Source organism: Piliocolobus tephrosceles, chromosome 15, assembly GCF_002776525.5.
Source record: "Piliocolobus tephrosceles isolate RC106 chromosome 15, ASM277652v3, whole genome shotgun sequence".
NCBI lineage: Eukaryota > Metazoa > Chordata > Mammalia > Primates > Cercopithecidae > Piliocolobus > Piliocolobus tephrosceles.
The window spans coordinates 20,516,945-20,524,242 of record NC_045448.1 but is presented as its reverse complement, the minus strand read 5'-3'; positions in this window follow the sequence as shown (position 1 = coordinate 20,524,242).

The window sequence follows — 7,298 nt, the reverse complement described above, 5'->3', positions numbered from 1 at the left end:
GCTGGAGTGCAGTGGTGTGATCTCGGCTCACTGGAACCTCTACCTCCTGGGTTCAAGTGATTCTCCTGCCTCAGCCCCCCAAGTACCTGGGATTACAGGCACCCACCACCAAGCCCGGCTAATTTTTGTATTTTTAGTAGAGATGGGGTTTTACGATGTTGGCCAGGCTGGTCTTGAACTCCTGACCTCAAATGATCTACCCACTTTGGCCTCCCAAAGTGCTGGGATTACAGGTGTAAACCACTTCACCCGGCCTGACTCATCCATAAAGTTGCTGAACAGGCTGCCAAGGGCAAAATCAGCATAACTCTAGCAAAGCTTTTCAAGTCAACAGCAGTCAAGAGTCCAGCAACATTCTTCACATGCAGTCTTTCAGCCTGCAATTCCTCATCTCCGTCTGTAAGGATGTCATGACAAACGTCCCAAATTACCATTTCTTAAAGATGTCTGCAAAATATGGGCTCTAAGGGTGTTTGTTTATAACAGCAAAAAACAGAAAGCAACCTTAATGTCCAACAAGAAGAGATGGATTGCATCCATGTTTGTACATATTTTCAGTGGACAGCTTTTGCATTACAAAAAATTTAAAATTCTGCACATTCATGTGGCCTAAACTTATTTTTAACCATAGATAGTTGTGGCTATTTGGGGTTTAGCTCCTCCCTAGTTTTCCTTCCCTCTTCTGGTAGTATCACTCTGACTGTCTTCGGGTGAAGGGAATGTCCCTTTCCCACTGGGTTCCTTTTAGTGAAACTGTCTAATAAAGCAACTCTTGCTTCCCTAACCAGAGGGAGGATACCTGACCCAAGCTAGGACATTGAACTAGAACTGTCTCTTCAAGGACTTTAGGGACTAAGAAAAATTGGAACTGATGTGTCACAGCAATTGTGCCGTGATCCAACTGGCTATTACTTCGTGCTGCCGGAAGCCCAGAGCTGCCCCGGTTCCTGCTCTTTCTGATTCTGATTTTCTATCTCTCCCTTTGGTGTGGTGAACTCCCCATAACTCTCAATGAATGACATTTTGCTTAAATTGTCCAGTGTTAGTTTCTGATAACAAATTTTAATTGGTTCTGTCAAGTCCCTTAAAATATTTTAAAACTGTTTTTAAAATCCCAGTATATAAAACAGAGTGCAGGCTGAGTGGCAATGACTCACATCTGTAATCCCCAGCTTTTGGGGGGACTGAGGCAGGTGGATTGCTTGAGACTGAGGCAGGCAGATTGCCTGGGCAACACAGTGAGACCTCATATCTACCAAAAAAAAAAAAAAAAAAAAAAAATACACACAAACAAAAATTAGCCAGGTGTGATGGCACATGCCTGTAGTCCCAGTTACTCCGGAGAATGAGGTAGGAGAATCGCTTGAGCCTGGGAGGCAGAGGTTGCACTGAGCCAAGATCATGCCAGTGCACTGCAGCCTGGGTGACAGAGTGAGACCCTGACTCGAAAAACAATCATACAGGCCAGGCGCAGTGGCTCACACCTGTAATCCCAGCCCTTTGGGAGGTCAAGGTGGGCAGATCACGAGGTCAGGAGTTCGAGACCAGCTTGGCCAACATGCTGAAGCCCCGTTGCTACTAAAAAGACAAAAATTAGCTGGTGTGGTGGCGCGCGCCTGTAATCCCAGCTACTCAGCAGGCTGAGGCAGCAAAATTGGTTGAACCCGGGAGGCAGAGGTTGCAGTGAGCCAAGACCATGCCACTCTAGCCTGGGTGACAGAGTAAGACTCTGTCTTGAGAAAACAAAGAAAACAAAACAAAAACATACAAACAAAAAACCCAAACAGAAAAACAAGAAAAAACCAGAGTGCTCTTGCACGTGGGTGGTCTGTCCATTTGGCTAATTCTTACCTGTACAATAAACTCCCAGGGCTCTACCAACGCAGTGTAAAGTAGAAGTTATCTTTTGAGAATGGAGTGTCTCCTCTTCTCTCTGTGGTGATATTAAAGGTATTCACTTATTATTTCCTACAAATCTTAATGTTGGTTTTGTGTGTTGTCCTGTCTTTCATGTTAGAAGCTTTTCCCAAATGTCTGATGATTTTTGGCTGTCAGTTTCTATTTAAAAGCAACCCAGTAAAATGACTACTAGAAATGTACAGGGGCAGGGCTTGTACCCAATTCTCCTGTTTTCAACTCCACTCCTTGCTTCTGAGGTCCTCAGTGCTTCGGATTCCTGAGACTTCCTGGTGTTCTGTTGCCCGAATTGTCTTCCTTCATTGGCGTCTCCTTTTGGAGTCATTTGCTTCCGGCTTTCTCTGTTCTGCCAAGTCAGTTACCACTCATCCATTTATTTTCTACCTTCCAAAAATGCATTGTCATTGCTGGTCCTGTCGTTTCCTCTCCTAATTTCTTTATCTGCGGATTTTTATCTTTCTTATTCCTTTTTTTTTTTTTTTTTTTTTTTGAGACGGAGTCTCCCTCTGTCGCCCAGGCTGGAGTGCAGTGGCGCAATCTCGGCTCACTGCAAGCTCCGCCTCCCGGGTTTACGCCATTCTCCTGCCTCAGCCTCCCGAGTAGCTGAGACTACAGGCGTCCGCCATCTCGCCCGGCTAGTTTTTTGTATTTTTTAGTAGAGACGGGGTTTCACCGTGTAGGCCAGGATGGTCTCGATCTCCTGACCTCGTGATCCACCCGTCTCGGCCTCCCAAAGTGCTGGGATTACAGGCTTGAGCCACCGCGCCCGGCCTCTTAATCCTTTCATATAATTTTAGTGTTTTTTAGTGAGAAGGAAGTAGAGATAATTTCATTATTGGGTTCATTATTTCAGTAGAAATCTCTACCTTTTCTGAAGTTACCCATTTTATTTTTATACTGAATACAAACAAGAGTATTTTTAACTTTATAAAGACACAGTCCTATAACATTTGTTTGTTGTCTACCAGTAATCTACAAATCTATTAGTCAAATCAAAAAGGAAATAAAGACAGTTACCATGATTTGTCCTTAATAAATTCATTGTGGCTCCAAGTATTGACTTAATTATTTTCTGGGTGTTCACAACAAACAACCCTGTTTCACCAGGTGATCCTATTAATTGTCTATATTCAACAGCAAGGTGGTGATTAGCAGAACCCACTATTTTCCTACCAATTGCAACTCCTTTCCAGTTTCTCATGAAATTTTAAAGCTTATTGATACTTTACAATCCCTTTCCCAAGTCCCCTTAGCATCTTATAAATAAATGTGTCTAGACATGAGGTTTTTATTTATTAAAATAATTACTTTAAATAAATTACTTCATCTACCGTAGACTTTAATCCTCTTTTTGCAATGTTTGCCTTAAATCTTTTTAGTTTGAGGACTGTACTCGATTTTTTCTGAGAAAAGTGGGACTGCCTAGCATCTAAACGCCCTTCTTATCTGGGGGAATCCAGATAAGGGCTCCACTGTGAAAACCAAAGGGGTAGAAATTCTCTCTCCTGTCCTCTAGCACGAGAGCATATGATCTAGACTCAGTGAATCAGGATTTTGAATACTGGGGGAATGATGTAAAGACACAGAAGGTGGGAGTTTTTTCGCTGCAGTGGTAGAGGAGTGAAGAGTAGGCACGTGTGGGAGTGGGCACCCTTTGCCAGTGATGCCTAGAGTGGAAGCACCAAGTAGCCACTGGTGGCAGTTCCAGCCATGGTGGCGCTGTTCTGGTGGCAGGACCTTGATAGAGGTCCTGATGGGTTGATGGCTGCCCAACCTCTCTTTGTCTCTGGATGGATTTTTTTGTTTTGTTTTGTTTTTGAGAAAGAATTTCACTCTGTTGCCTAGGCTGGAGTACAATGGTGCGATCTTGGCTCACTGCAACCTCCACTCCCTGGGTTCGAGTGATTCTCCTGCCTCAGCCTCCCAAGTAGGTGGAATTATAGGCCCCCGCCACCACACTCAGCTAATTTTTGTATTTTTAGTAGAGACTGGTTTCACCACGTTGATCAGGCTGGTCTTGAACTCTTGATCTCAGGTGATCTGCCCGCCTTGGCCTCCCGAAGTGCTGGGATTACAGGCGTGAGCCTCTGCACCCGGCCTCTGGCTGGGTTTTGATCTTGGTGTTGTGGACGTCCCCTTGATTCTGTGAACTGTCTTACACCATTCCACAAATTTCTTTTCTGCAGAAGTTAGCAAGAGTCAGTTTCTGATATCTGGACGAAGAACCTTGACTGGTACAGAGAAATTGCTACAAGGAGATGGTTGCAGATGACAGAACCCTGGAGAAATGGATGAGGGAGGGAATATGAGCTGTCTACCTAGTTACTTAGGACTGAGAGCAGTAAAAATTCCGTTAGTATGTAGGGATAATATGTGCTTAATATTGTATAGTGGCAGAAAAAAATTAAAAGGTAAATATTTTCCAGATCACTACTTATTAGCAATTATTTGCCCCTGCAAACTATAGGAAAGTCAAAAGAAATTCAAGGACTCGAGAGTGGTGTTCACTTCTTTTCTTGGCTCTAGTCTGCTTCAACAAAAACAGATGACAAGCTCAGTACTTAAATTCTCAGATCGTAACACAGATTGACACACAGGCACTTTCTAAGACCATGCTAAAAAGGATCTCATTTATCACAACCATAGGACAGAGGTAACTGAAAGCCAAACTCCAGGAATTACCAAATTACAAAGTCAGTTGAATTTTTAGCCTCACTAGGACCCGTATGTGAAAGAGCATTGATCAGGACCGCTTTGCCGCCGAAGAACTGGAATGAGAAAATATGGGGATATTTGAAAAACTCAGGGAACTCTGTACCCTCAAGCCTCACTAAGCCTTCATCACCAGCCAAAACAGAGCCTGCACCTATGTGTAATGAGGCTATCATTGCTTTACATGAAGATGCACCTGAGAGAGTTATCATGTAAAAGGAAGCCAATTATTTTCCTGTTCTACTCCCCTCACTCCTCATTATCTCCAAACATATAACTAGAATTAGGTACCAGCATGTCCAGGAGGGCCAATTATAAAGTTAATGATTAGCACACACTGGACAAGACGCGCACACATACACACACACACACACACACCCCAAGATTTGCTAATTTACAGTAATGTGGAGGAACATACATAGGAATGGATTTTCTGAGGAGGAAAAAAATTTTTTTTGATTCTGGCTGAATTTATCAATGCAGATATACTTTCTAGAAATTCAGATTTAGCAGATTGACTCAAGTAGCTGGAAATGTTTCTAAATATTTTCTTGGTTGGTTGCCTGAAACCTAGTCACCATGAAGGACAATGCCAAATGAAGTGGAGGTACAAAGTGTTGTCATGTTGAGGAAGGAATTCAGAAATGCTGGCAGATAGAAATACTGGAGGGCATTCATATGTCCTCTTTTCATGTCCGCAAGGTGGCCCAGAAAGCCAGTGAAGAAAATACCCGTGTCTTTGAGAAGGCTTTAGTGACTGTCTAAGTAGGCCAGGAATGCCTATGGGAGAAGCTGCAGCTGCCATGGCTTCCCTTATTTTAACGGCAATGGATAGATCCCGGGTCAGCAGAAGCCAAATGGTGGCACTTAACTGCCAGTGGTGTGGGGACATGACTTTCATCTTAGGCAGCAAGGCCAGCGTGATGATAAGAAGCTTCAGACCTTCAAAACTCTTTGTTTTTGTCTTTTGTTTTTGGGTTTTTTGTTTTGGTTGGTTGGTTGTTTGGTTTTTGAGACAGGATCTTGCCATGTTGCCCAGGCTAGAGTGCAGTGGCACAGTCATGGCTCACTGCAGCTTCCACCTCCTAGGCTCAAGCAATCCTCTTACCTCAGCCTCCAGAGAGTAGCTGGGACTACAGGCTCAAGCCACCATGCCTGGCTAATTTTCATATTTTTTGGTGGAGACGGGGCTTTGGCCTGTTGCCCAGGCTGTCTCAAGCTCCTGGGCTCAAGCACTCCACCCACCTGTCTCCCAAAGTGCTGGGATTACAGGCGTGAACCAGCATGCCCAGCCCCTTCAAGGCTTTTTGATCATAGGTCCTCAGTACTAAAACAAGTGATTAGCCGTTAGACATCCTCAGAATCACAGAAATGGCCTCCTGACCTGTGGAATAAGGCCTATATGTAAACAGGGTCATTTGGAAGTACCTGCACTTCCCCTTACCCATCCAGAATCAGTCAAAACCCTACATCCCCAGGGAAATCACCACCAGGATCTCATTAGGCACAAGCTGCAGTTATATTACATTTCCATTAACGATTTAGTTTAGTACAGAAACTGGCTGGATCTTGAAAAATCACATGGGTCCTCAGTGCTCTTGCATCTGCTGTTCCAGTTGGGGTCTCCTAATATAGCAGTGGCACCTGGAAGACTGCAATGGTCCCTAATGCCTTTGTTTTCTATCCCAGGAATTAGAAAACACTAGGAAAAGGGTTGTTTCCACCTGGAAGAGAAATGCTAGAGCAACACGCCATCTTCCTCCGCATTATCATCTGTCTCTGGACAACAATGAAATTCACAGGACACTGATTGTCTTTTTATCCCATTGGACATCATGCTAGTCTACAATACTGATAACACCACGATGATAGGATCTGAAGACCTGGAAGCTGCAGGTACCCAAAGTACCTTGATAAAACACATGCCAGAGTATGGGAAGGAGGATGGGAAGGAGAGAGATTCTAAGAAGATGCAGGAGTTGGCTGGGCACTATGGCTCATGCCTATAATCCCAGCACTTTGGGAGGCTGAGGCGGGTGGATCACCTGAGGTCAAGAGTTCAAGACCAGCCTGGCCAACATGGTGAAACCCCGTCTCTATTAAAAATGCAAAGATCAGCTGGGCGTGGTGGCAGGTGCCTGTAATCCCAGCTACTCGGGAGGCTGAGGCCGGAGAATCACTTGAACCCGGGAGGCGGAGGTTGCAGTGAGATCATGCCACTGCACTCCAGCCTGGGCGATAGAGCAAGACTCCATCTCCAAAAAAAAAAAAAGACAACGCAGGAGTCTGTCACCTCAGTGACGTTTCTAGAGGTTGGTGGGGGGTCTAACTCCCATGAGAATAGCCCATACAAAGTGAAGACTAGGTTGAGCACCTTTTACTCTCATCACTAAGAAAGAGGCACTAGTGGCCAGGTGCAGTGGTTACCGTCCATAATCCTAGCACTTTGAGAGGCCGAGGTGAGTGGATTACCTGGGGTCAGGAGTTTGAGACCAGTCTGACCAACATAGTAAAACCCTGTCTCTACTAGAAATACAAAAAAAATGTAGTCGGGCATGGTGGCACATGCCTGTAATCCCAGCTACTCGCGAGGCTGAGGCAGGGAGAATTGCTTTGACCCAGAAGGCAGAGGTTGCAGCCAAGATCATGCCACAGCACTCCCGCCTGGG